Raw genomic sequence first — 13,226 nt, 5'->3', positions numbered from 1 at the left:
TGGGAAGCAAAAACTAACCTAGTTTTGCTTTAATGCAGGAAAAATAAGCCAAAATTGAAATTTTTAGGATCAAAGATATGGCCTAAAGGGGAAAATTGCAAAAAGAAAAAAGAACTGCCTTCTCACTTATTAAAAAACAGTTAAAACTACTTGATCTTTTAACAGACATTAAAATTAGACATTCAGAAAAGAAACTATTTCTTGAGATCTATTTCCTGGTTGATAATTTATGCAATTTCATATCATTTTATATCTATATAATTTATCTTTATATATAAAGTATATAATTATATCTAATTTAGGTTTCATTATTTTGTTAAAATATAAGAATTTTGAACATTTGTTAAAAAGGAAAATATTATCAAAGCACTCAATTGCTTTCTGAGGTCAGAAATTCCGTGACTAAATAAGGTGAACATTTTAAAACAATAGTGTTTCTACTTTATGTGATATAAAAAATAGTCAAACTTGGGAACAAAAGTAGAATGGTGTGCAAGGGGCGGGAAAAGAGTGAAAAGGGAGAATTATTTGTCAGTAGATACAGTTTTCTTTTGCATAATAACAGTTTGAGGTTTGTTGCCCAACAATGTGGAGATACTTAATTTTAGATGGTAAATTTAACATTATGTGTTTTTACCAACAATAAAAAATCAAGTTAAGTAATTCTGCTTAGCTTTTCTCCAAGACAGTTGACTACTATAGAATTTTTGCTTTGCTACATAACATATAAAATTGACTTGTCATTTTGTAAAAAAATATCCCAGTGTTTTGATTGGAATTGCACTGATTTTATAGATTAAATTTGAATTAATTGACGTTTACAAAATTTTGAGCTTTTCAAAATCTTTATAGTACATCTCTATATTTAAATGATCTTTAACATCTCTCAGCAATGTTTAGCAGTTTTTCATGTAAAGACCTTGTATAACTTACATTAATTTTATTATAATAATATTTATTTTATGCTTTTATAGAATTTTATAGCCTAAATTATTTCAAATTTTGAAGCAAATTCTATATTTAGCATATAAGCACATTTTTGATATTTTTATGTGAAGAAATAGTAAAACTACAGTTATGGTTATGTATGTATACATATGCATATAATATACATTTATAATATATAAATGACAATCAGTCCACTTCAGCTTTCTTTCATCCTTTATGCTTTAGCAATTTCCTCAGTAAGTATGGTATGTATTGCATCCTTATTTTTATTGGTTTAATCAGAAGAAAGGAATTCTTTATTCTTTGGCATCCAGTTGGAAGACTACTATTTGTAAAGCCTTTTTTTAAAGCACAGCCTTACTACTATTTTTATTTGAATAAGTAGAGAAGCATAAATGGAAGGGAGTGATAAATTGTCCAAAAGTTCAAGTGTTAAATTTTTCCATGTTCTCAAAAGCCATTTCCTTTTTAAGTAAAGACATTTGCTGTGCTTCTTTGTATCATACAGATGTTGGTTCTTATAATACAAAAGCGGTATAAAGTTACTTTTCCTCTTTCAGTAGCTTATCCTTTTGGTCATGAAACATACAACACGTATAGACATCAAGACTGAGTTCACCTTGATCCCTTATAGACAAGCATTGTTGATTTCTGTCCTCAGACTTAAAATATCATTAATTGTACAGGAACAGAGTCTCAGCTTATTGTGAACATCTCCTTTCAGTTTGGGTATTCGGAATGAAAATTGTCAAATGACAGGTTATGATGCTCTTCAGTTTCCAACATGTTACAGAAAGTCAGAGACAGATTTATCCACTGTTCTCATTCTCTTAGTGTGCATCACAATTTTTATTTATGAGACTATATTAATACTTCCAAATTTGAAGGTGATGAACACTATTCACGTGCTCATTCTGAGAAGGGAGAGAATTTACTGAAAATACTTGCTTAGATTTTAGTAGTGGGACTAACAGAACCAGCTGTTACTGCACTAGACCTAAGACTTTCCCTAACAAAGAACCTTTAATAAAATGAAAGCTGTGTTGTTGACAAGGTCCTGTCAGCAAACATTACTGGACACTGTTAAAGATAGAAATCATCAATAATATTGATTTATCATGATCACGTTCAGGGCAGCAAATGTTAAGTTTGAATAAAATATTGCCAACAAATTAACCAAAGTTATTGCAACCCACAGAGACCAGGACATTACATTTATCATTGAGTTAAGACCACATCTTAGAAGGAGGTCTGTTTCCTCTCTACATGTGTAGCATACATTTTTTTTTTTAATGAATTAAATAGGATTGTGGAATTGGATTGATTTTTGTCCATGCATTCAGGAGCCTGTTTTCCCACACAATAGAAAAACCATTTATTTTCTCCTCTGTAGCATTTCTTTAATGCTAGGTAATCTCTGTACCTGTATTGTGAGCTTTGTCTCAAGAGTATACTCTATTATTGATGTATTTAGTCACAGGAGAAAAGCACGTTGAAAGGAGCATAAATCAAAAACATGTACACAAATATTTCAAAAGATTGAATGCTTTGTTCTGTATTTTTTTTTAAATTTTAATCTACCAGCATACTGTCATCCACATATCAGAGGTAGAAACACACTTGGAAATTTGTATGTTCAGCATACAAACGGATGCCCAGTTGAACTTGCAGAAGATCCTTTTTCCTATTTTAACATTGAGAAACAATTCCAGATTTTGTGGAATGTATAAATTGGGGATCAAGAGACCCAGCATTTTCTTTTTGTCAAAAGTATTCCAAACTTGCCATGCAATGCCTTTATTCTCTTTCCAAGTGTGGCTTAGTTATTCTTGTCTATTTAAAACTTTATAGAAAATGATTGAATTGTTTAACAATGTAGCAGGCATGGACCATTTATAAGAAAAAAAAATGTGGGAAATGAAAACCCCAGATTTTGCCAGTGGTATGGGATTAGATTAGTACACATATAGAGAGATACCTTGAAACACTAAATTGCTAAATCTAGAAGTAATCAGAGTGTGTATGACCTGGTTAAAAAACCAGTTTTTAAATTATATCATCCATACTAGGGAGCAATGAGAAATCTTGAAATCAACTCAGAAGAAATAAAAGCCCTGTTTAAGTCAAGATATGAATATGGTACTAATAGAATTTCAACTACAGGATTTATTGTTTGAAACTATATAGATGATGAGAATTTAAACTAGTTTCCCCAGTAACCGTTAATAAACACTTACACTCAAGGGAAGCCATCTCCTAAGCTTAAACAATAATGTATACGTGATTTGCCACCAAACAATTTTTGTGTCATATTCTAAAAAAAATATAAATGTGTAAAATATTTCTTAAAAATGGCTTAATGTCATTGCCTTGCTATCCATTGTTTCTACTTAGATATCCTTCTATGAAAAAATTCAGACTGTGTGTCCCCTCTTTCTGTGATACAATTATTCCTTCAAGTTTTAAATATTTTACTATATAATATTATACAATTAATGGGTAGGTTATGCTCTGAAAATAATTTACTTTTTTAGATATTTTCGATACTTTTTTTTTTTTTTTTTTTGATAATTTTGAGATTTTGTTTTGTGTCCTGGACATTATAGCCAGAGTATTTTCACTGAAAAGTCATGGTTGGGATTGAAGCGACAGGAAGTTAAGTACTTTTTGAAAATCCAAGATTAAAAAGCATGACTCACAGTTTGATACTTTTTACAGGAAACGAAAAAGTTGTTTTGTAAGAAAGATGACATGAAAACTGACTGGGGGAGGTGGTGTGAGAAGCAAAGACTAGAAGATTTAAAGCCTTTTTTAATTTTGAAATTTGTGTTAAAGGCCTAAATATCCAATTTATGTCCTAAAAAAGGAAATAGTCTGAAACAAACAAACAAACAAAAACTCAAAGCAACAATGTATGGTTAGCATATGAATATACAAATAAAATTGAGTCATGGACATTTTTTCAAAAATATTGTGTTTTTAAAATGAAATCCAATGTATTTATAACGTTAAAAATACATCAAATCATCTCTAAAATGTCCACTGTCACATATAGATGTGTGTATACAAAAATTATAACTTTTATCATCTAAAAGCTAATATGATTATCATTGCTGTTCTTACTGCTTCTGGTGCTGTGGTTTGTCTTTTTTATCCACTTCTATTTGGGGGACAAAAAATCAGAGAATGATTTTTTTGTGCTCAGACTCACAGTAATTCAAATTTCACCTTTTTCTGATACTGTCTTTTGTTCATGTATTTTACTGAAGACTGGAGACTGGCAGAGTGTAATAAACCATGTAGGATTGTATATGTGTATACACACATATATGTGTGTATTTCTGTGTGTATATATATAGGCTTCCTAGTGGTAAAGAAGCTTCCTGTGGGTTTGATCCGTGGATCGGGAAGATCCCCTGGAGGAGGGCATGGCAGCCCACTCCTGTATTTTTGCCTAGAGAATGCCATGGACAGAGGAGCCTGGTGGGCTACAGTCCGTGCGGCCACAGAGAGTAGGACACAACTGAGTGTGGCGTATATATGTGTGTGTGTGTTTACTCTTGCCAGCCCTCATTTTACTGTACATACATGCTCTGAGTTACTCCCCTCAACAGTGGTATGAGGTGGTATTTCCCTCCTTTGGAAAAAGATGCAGTTTTCACTAATGAAGAGATTTTGTAAAGACACATGCTTTATCATTGCTACTTTAGCAGCTGGACTGAAAATGGGGAGTTTGTTCATTTCTACTGTCCTTCCCTTAAATTATATTTGAGAGTTTCCTTTACCCTACAGTGAACATTATCTCCACTGTGTCTCAATCAAATTTTACCCCTTTCAACTTTGAGATTGTTTAGATTTTTCAAACGGTAATCTTCTGTGAACTCATTGACCTGTATAGAACCATGTAAGTCAATAAAACATAAATTAACTGAAATTAATAAACCATTTCAAAGGTTTCTTTAATGGACTTATACATATTTTAAGGTAGGACTCATTTAGGTATCTTACCATTTTTCTCTCTTTATTTCGGCTTTCAATTTCCCCTGTTTATTCTTAAAATGAGACATGGTGATAATTCTTTTGAAAGATAGATAGGCAGGTATGAACAGAAACTACATTTGAAAATAGAACAGAATTAAATGACAGGAAGACTTAGGAAATTTGGACTAAGAGACACAAATACAGTATTTCACTCCCAGACAGATTATGTATTGGGTTGGCCAAAACACTCGTTTGGGTTTTTCCGTAACATCTTAAGAAAAAACCCAAATGAATTTTTTGGGTAATCCAATATTTATGCATGTGCTTCCCTGATGGCTCAGTGGTGATGAATCCATCTGCCAATGGAGAAGACGCAAGTTCAATCAATCTGTGGGTTGGAAAGTTCCCCTGGAGAAGGAAATGGCAACCCATTCCAGCATTCTTGCTTGGAGAATCCCTTGGACAGAGCAACCTGGCAGGATACAGTTGAACTTCACTTTCCTATTAATCAAAATAGATTTTAAAATATTTGCATTTATAAATATATTTAAGTACTAGTAAGGTTTTCTCAAAATAATAAAGCTCATAATTATATGACCAGAATATTTTCCTAGTCAGTATTCAGAAAGCTTATGGGATTTGTCATTTCCTCCATAGGAGATGTATGGTATTATTTTTCTCTGCATTAAAGCTATGTCCTGTGACACCAAAAGGAAAGAGCTAACCTGTGGTAAATAATTTTCATGAATATAGAATATTTTTTACTATATGCATCTATCGTGCAATGGTCAAACTGTGTTTTTAAAGAAGTACACTGATATGCTAAGGAAGGCAAGGTCATTGGCTCATGTAAAATGCTCAATGAAAACCAGAGGAGCCAGAAGGAGACGTCGAATATACGGATATAATTATAAAAAATTAGTGAACCAAAGTGAAAATAGTTGCAGATATGGTATATATTAGACAAGTGATATAAATAAACACTTTGAATATTAGCTAGAAGAATAATTATAAATACATTCCTAACTATGAGACACCTAAAAACCAAGGAAATATACAGGCTATCTCATCACCATAAAAATGATATCTGTCTGGTTTTGGAGACACAGAAATCTAATTATAAATTAAGTCATGTAATTGCACAATTGATTAATATACTGATAATAAAGATCCTCTTTAGAGAACTAAAGTAAACCAGATTGGTAGGTGACTTTTTACTTCAGTATAGTAACTATAGAGTTGGACTGCATTATTTAGGATGAACTTGAAATAAATTTTCATTATATATTAAGATTTTCCCTTCACTTCTCTTTCCCTTATTGTAAATGCAATTTGATAGAAAAACGTGTCTTCTCACATCACCTTTAATCATTTGCAGTACACAGAGTCCTTCTTTAGCTGTTCATTTATCTAATGTTACATTTACGTAATGCCCAAAACAGAATATATTGTTCTCAAACACAGAATGTTTCCTTATTCCAGTTTAAAGAATCACCTATCTCTCTGTATCATCTATCCGTCTGTCTACCTACTTCCTGCTATTAGAGTTCACATTGCTATAATTAGTGATTATTAATGTTATCATTTGGAAGTATTATAGTTTTCTGTAAGATACATGGGATTAGATAAATTTTGAATGAGAATGTGCAGAACATGGGAGTATGGATAATCTTTGTCTGTTAGCTTATACTATTAAGATTTATCTTGAGGAACCTTTGGAAGATTATAGTAGATAATTCATGGCTTTGACATTAAGTCTGCACTTTACATCCTGCTGCACACAGGCAGGGAAGGACATGGGAGACTGCTCAGGCTGCTAGATGTGGGAGAATCTGCCTGCTTCAGGTCCTCTGGGTGGGAGCCAGGGGTCTCAGGTTCTGTGGATAAACAGGTATTTCTCCTACCAGTGGATTTTCTGTCTGTGAGGGCTTGTCCTTGTCTGTGAAGACTTCCCTGATGCTCAGTTGGTAAAGAATCCACCTGCAATGCAGGAGACCCCAGTTGGATACCTGGGTCGGGAAGATCCGCTGGAGAAGGGATAGGCTACTCACTTCAGCATTCTTGGGCTTCTCTGGTGGCTCAGCTGGTAAAGAATTTGTCTGCAATGTGGGAGACCTGAGTTTGATCCCTGGAGTGGGAAGATCCCCTGAAGGGAAAGGCTACGCACTCCACTATTCTGGCCTGGAGAATTCCATGGACTGAACAGGGGTCTTTGTCTGTGGGGCCATCATGATGTGGACCTAAGAACTCATTTAATTCAGAGGAAGAATGCACTCAGTTGGCTGCCTTCAATGGCTAGGATGGACCCAGCTTTCCAGCCTGGGTTTGCTTCTCTTGTTGGGTGGGGAAGTAGTATGCCCTGTCCCTGTGTTGTTCCTTATGTCCTGGGTCCCAGACTGATTCCTGTTCTCTTTATTGCCTTGTAGAGCCCTCCTTTGATCGCCTCCGACACACTTCCAGGAATTATATTAATTGTTGTGCTTAGCAGGGTGAGTTTGCAGCAAAGGAACTGAATCTGTTATTTTTGTTGTTGTTGTTGAAGAATACACAGTTGATAAGCACCTGTTCATTTTTATATGTATGTGTGGACATGTGCACATTTGAACATTTATATCAGAGCATCTTATGCTAAATCACCGATTACTATTGCATTTATGTATTTTCTCATGATATTTCCAGAAGTTTTAGATGTACCTGTGTTGATGAAATGATATTTAGATCAGAACGGTATCTATCTCTGTGAATGGAAACTTTAAACAAAATATTCTCCTTTCCTGTGCAATACTTTATCTTTGAAAATCGCTTTTAAAAAAAATCTTGCTCTGAGTTCAACTTTCATCAGTTTGTTTGCCATATAACCTTGAACAGTTTGTTCAACCTCTCCCTGTATCAGTATATAGTAAGGTACACAGTTCAGGCTTTAGGACCAATGATACCTAGATAAAGACACTCTACAGTCTCCCTATGTTGACTGTAAGATTTACCTCTGCTCATCTCCATTTGTCGTGTTTAAATAGAAATTATAGTAAAACCCACTATATAGGTTTTTATGATGAGTGAATATGTGAACATAACAGTTACATGGTGAACTTTATATATGTTATGTAGATTATATATTAATATATAATATTGCCATATAGCAATTATAGAATAATATATATATGTTTATATTAAGATGCATTTCATAATATATATTAAGTATACGTTGCATATTATGCTAATATATAATATAGTATATAATAACTATGTTCAGATAATATAATTATATTGCTGTTAATAACAAATAATTATTATTAATTTTATTAAACTTGTTTCATTTTACAACATCTCTGATAATTATGATTTGTTGGTCATTGTGTTTTGTCTCTATATTTATATCAATCTACATAATAATTTCTTCCATAAATATTACTTAAAGAGAGGCTCATGCTTTACTTTTAATCAGCTCTACTTTGCTTTATAAATGATGCTCATAATTCACAAACTTCTCCTTTGTAATTTCTTTATTCTTTATTTAATTTTGGCAATAAAACTTTTTGCCTTTAATTTTAATAGGCCCAGGGCTTCCCTTGTGGCTCTGCTGGTAAATAATCCACAAGCAATGCAGGAAACCTGGGTTTGATCCCTGGGTTGGGAAGATCCCCTGGAAAAGGGAAAGGCTACCCACTCCAGTATTCTGTCCTAGAGAATTCCGTAGACTGTATAGTCCATGGAGTTGCAAAGAGTCGGACACGACTGAGCAACTATCACTTTCACTCTCAGGCCCAACGCCTGTGAAGTTTTGCAAAAAAAGACATGTACACTGGAGCCCAGCTTGGACTCTGCCTTGAGCAGGATTTTATCTCCGACAGGGGGCTACAGGGAAAAAATGAGCACAGTGCAAATGGTAATTCAGGAAATAGAGCACTAAATTACTGACATGTAGTAAGCATTGTGCTAATATATTATTTTGTGTATTTCTCAGAAAACGTTCATGGTCAATAATATTATTACTCTGTGTAGAGCACTTACTGTCTTTTACCATCTCTGTCAATTCCCAAAAAAGCTTTTTTTCCTCTTTTTTTCTTTTGTGCTTTCTTTCCCATTTTTATGAACTTCCTGAGAGCAGGATGCCTATTATTTTGTGTTTTCTATCCTGCTCATACAGCACACTGCCAGGCACATATTTGGTTATAAATTAATAAGTGGCTTTTAAAAATTAGGAAGACTCTTTCAGTAGCCTTCCTGGTAGGAATTCGTCACAGAGGTCATATTTTATATTCTATAAATCAAGTTCTTATTGGTGAGACTTCATTTAAATGGAGAGTCAACTTGTATGTTAAAATCATTGGTGCTGAGCTGCCTTATGAGGAGGATGTTAATTCACTCAGTTGAGATTGCTGCTTAGTGAGGATTGCGTTTGCTTTTGTAGTTTTCACTATTAAGGAGAACAGTTGCTGATGAGAAGGGAGGAAAACTACCAAGCGCATCTGAGAATGAATGTGTGTGTTGTGCGTGCGCATGTGTGTGTGTGTGTTTGTGTGTGTGTGTTGGTGTGTCTTTCAGCCTAGGGAGAAATATGGGGAAACAGTAGGCTTTGATGGAGGGTGGAGGGCGTGTCTAGACGGTGACCGTGAATACATGTCAACCTCATGGTTTGCATCAGTGCTGACTCTAATCTTCTTGCCTCTTGATTAAATTGTGCCTTTGAGATTGTGTATTCTGACATCATATATTGTATGAAAAGTAAACTAAATTCTTTTTGTAGATTTTACTTTAGTATCATATACAATAGGGTAATCAGAAAGTAGCATTGAGTTCATCCAAGCCGACGTATTTCCTTTTGCAGTTTTCCGATAATATCAAAGAGCATATATGAGCAACGCTTTTATTTATTACCGGTATGTTAACATCCCAAATGCCTTTATATATCGTGTTTAATTATAAGTACTAAAATTGTCTATGTCCAGAGGTATTTTTGAAACACACAACTTGAACATTTAACAGCAACAGAAAAAAAATTAGTGTAAATTATGTTTCAGATACGGAATTCCCACATTAAAACCCACTTACTTAGAGAATAGTAGGGTATTGTTTAAGAAGTGATACACTTTGTACTGATAAAGCTCTTTAGTTCTTGAACTTTCATCATGAGAACATTATTTGTTTAATTTGAGGTTATGTTTGCTGCTTTGAAAGCAGATAATTTTGCTTGGAAATTATGGCTTTTGTGATATATGAAAACTTCTAAAGCTGTCAGTCAGGCTGGGAAAAAAAGCATAAGAATCATGGAAAACTTGATGTTAACTGTGCACATTTTAGGGAAATTAACAATCTGGAGAGCTCTTTGTAAAATAAGCTGATCAGTCCATAGATTTTAACTGTAAAATATATTCCTGCTTTGCTATTGACAAAGCTAGGGAGACAGTAACCACTTGTACATTTTAAATGAGCTCCATTGCTGTATGATAAACACTGGAAACTCATTTCTGATATTAGAGATGGCTGAACTTATATAGGGAGAATCTATCTGAAGCAATTTTATTAGAAAGGCATATTTTAAAAATCTTCCCACTGGTAATTTTTTATACTTATTTGAAAATAGGATATTCTCATGTAGCTTGGGGATTGATATTACTGCAGATGAAAAAAATAAATTATTTGATCCTGCATTCTTCAGGGTCACCTGAGAAAATGTATTTAATATTAGATAGTCTTTAAACTGTATGTTTTGAATTTTCCTTCCCTACTGCATGTTAGATCTACTGCGTGTAGACCTAACAGAAGCAGAAGATATTAAGAAGAGGTGGTGAGAATACACAGAAGAACTATACAAAAAGATCTTCATGACCCAGATAACCATGATGGTGTCATCACCAACCTAGAGCAAGACATCCTGGAATGTGAAGTCAAAGTGGGCCTTAGGAAGCATCGCTATGAACAAAGCTAGCAGAGGTGATGGAATTCCAGTTGAGATATTTCAAATCCTAAAAGATGATATTTTAAAAGTGTTGCACTCAATATGCCAGCAAATTTGGAAAACTCAGCAGTGGCCAAGGTCTGGAAAAGGTCACTTTTCATTCCAATCCCAAAGAAAGACAAAGCCAAAGAATATTCAAGTTACCATACAATTTCACTCATCTCACATGCTAGCAAAGTAATGCTCAAAATTCTCCAAGCCAGGCTTCAACAGTATGTGACCCATGAACTTCCAGATGTTCAAGCTAGATTTAGAAAAGGTAGAGGAACCAGAAATCAAATTGCCAACATATGTTGGATCATCAAAAAAGTAAGAGAGTTCCATAAAAATATCTACTTCTGCTTTATTGACTATGCCAAAGCCTTTGACTGTGTGGATCACTACAAACTGTAGAAAATTCTTAAAGAGATGGGAATACCAGACCACCTGACATGCCTCCTGAGAAATCTGTATGCAGGTCAAGAAGCAACAGTTAGAACTGGACATGGGACAACAGATTGGTTCCAAATCAGGAAAGGAGTACATCAAGGCTGTATATAGTCACCCTGCTTATTTAACTTATATGCAGAGTACATCATGCAAAATGCTGGGCTGGATAAAGCACAGGCTGAAATCCAGATTGCTGGGAGAAACATCAATAACCTCAGATATGCAGATGACACCACCCTTATGGCAGAAAGTGAAGAAGAACTAAAGAGCCTCTTGATGAAAGTGAAAGAGGAGAGTGAAAAAGTTGGCTTAAAACTCAACATTCAGAAAACGAAGATCATGGCATCTTGTCCCATCAATTCAAGGCAAATAGATGAGGAAACAATGGAAACAGTGAGAGATTTTATTTTCTTGGTCTCCAAAATCACTGCAGATGGTGACTGCAACCATGAAATAAAAAGACGGTTGCTCCTTGGAAGAAAAGCTATGACTAACCTAGATAGCATGTTAAAAAGCAGAGACATTACTTTGCCAACAAAGGTCCATCTAGTCAAAGCTATGGTTTTTCCAGTAGTCATGTATGAACGTGAGACTTGGACTATAAAGAAAGCTGAGCACCGAAGAATTGATGCTTTTGAACTGTGGTGTTTGAGAAGCCTCTTGAGAGTCCCTTGGACTGCAAGGAGATACAACCAGTCCCTCCTAAAGGAAATCAGTCCTGAATATTCATTGGAAGGACTGATGCTGAAGGTGAAACTTCAATTCTTTGGCCACCTGATGCGAAGAACTGACTCAATGGAAAAGACCCTGATGCTAGGAAAGATTGAAGGTGGGAGAAGGGGACAAAAGCGAATGAGATGGTTGGATGGCATCACCGAGTCAATGCACATAAGTTTGAGTAAGGTCTGGGAGTTGGTGATGGACGAGGAGGCCTGGGGTGCTGCAGTCCATGGGGTCGCAAAGAGTTGGACATGACTCAGAGAGTAAACTGACTGACTGCATAGATTATTTCCACTCTTTATACTCTTAAAGAGTTTTCCTACTATTATAAATGCCAAGTCATAAAACGTAGTGACTTATTTTGCTATTTTGATAAGTATTACTCTAAAGGCATTAACACTTTAGGTAAAACAGAAAAAAATATATGACGCTGATATATTGTATATCTTTCTAGAAATATGCAATATGAATAGCCATGACTAGGATGAAAAGACACTCCCTTTACCTTTGTTGTATTAGATGTAGATAGCTCTGGGTGCACTGTGACATCTGCTGGGTAATTCTTAATGTTTGCTCAGACTATAGCGCATAACAGAAACCATCCACAGGGGCTTAGCCAAAAAGGAAGTCATCTTACCCACTCTTCCCCAAAGCAGCTGATCAACCTCAGCAGTCTGTGTCATGGCCATCCCAGGATCTAGCTGTATTTTCACATTTCTACAATGTGCTTGTGACTTTCATCCTCTGTCTCAAGGTACAAAGGCAAAAATTAAACACAGACACAAAGAAACAAATGTAAACCTGTTGGCAAGATTTCAAAAGCTTTTCTGTGATATCCAGTTGCTTTTTCGCAGGCAAAAATTAAACACAGACACAAAGAAACAAATGTAAACCTGTTGGCAAGATTTCAAAAGCTTTTCTGTGATATCCAGTTGCTTTTTAGCAGTCATAACCTCTTCTGGTAATTCTGGAAGCATTTTGTTCCAGAGACAATGCTGCCGAAAATTAAACTGGGATTCTATTCCTAAGAAAGAAAGAGAAATGGACTTCCGGTAGACACCATGAGTGTCTGTCCAATCATTTCAAGAGACTGGCCTTCATCTTTTTAGTCAAAGTTAGATCCTTTTATAATTTTTAATTAATCTGAATCTGACCTGACCATAACCCTTATCTGCTCTATACCTAGGGA

Source organism: Bos grunniens, chromosome 24 (assembly GCF_055505025.1).
Source record: "Bos grunniens cultivar Pamir isolate PY7600 chromosome 24, Bosgru_T2T1.0, whole genome shotgun sequence".
Lineage (NCBI taxonomy): Eukaryota > Metazoa > Chordata > Mammalia > Artiodactyla > Bovidae > Bos > Bos grunniens.
This window is presented reverse-complemented; position numbering follows the sequence as displayed.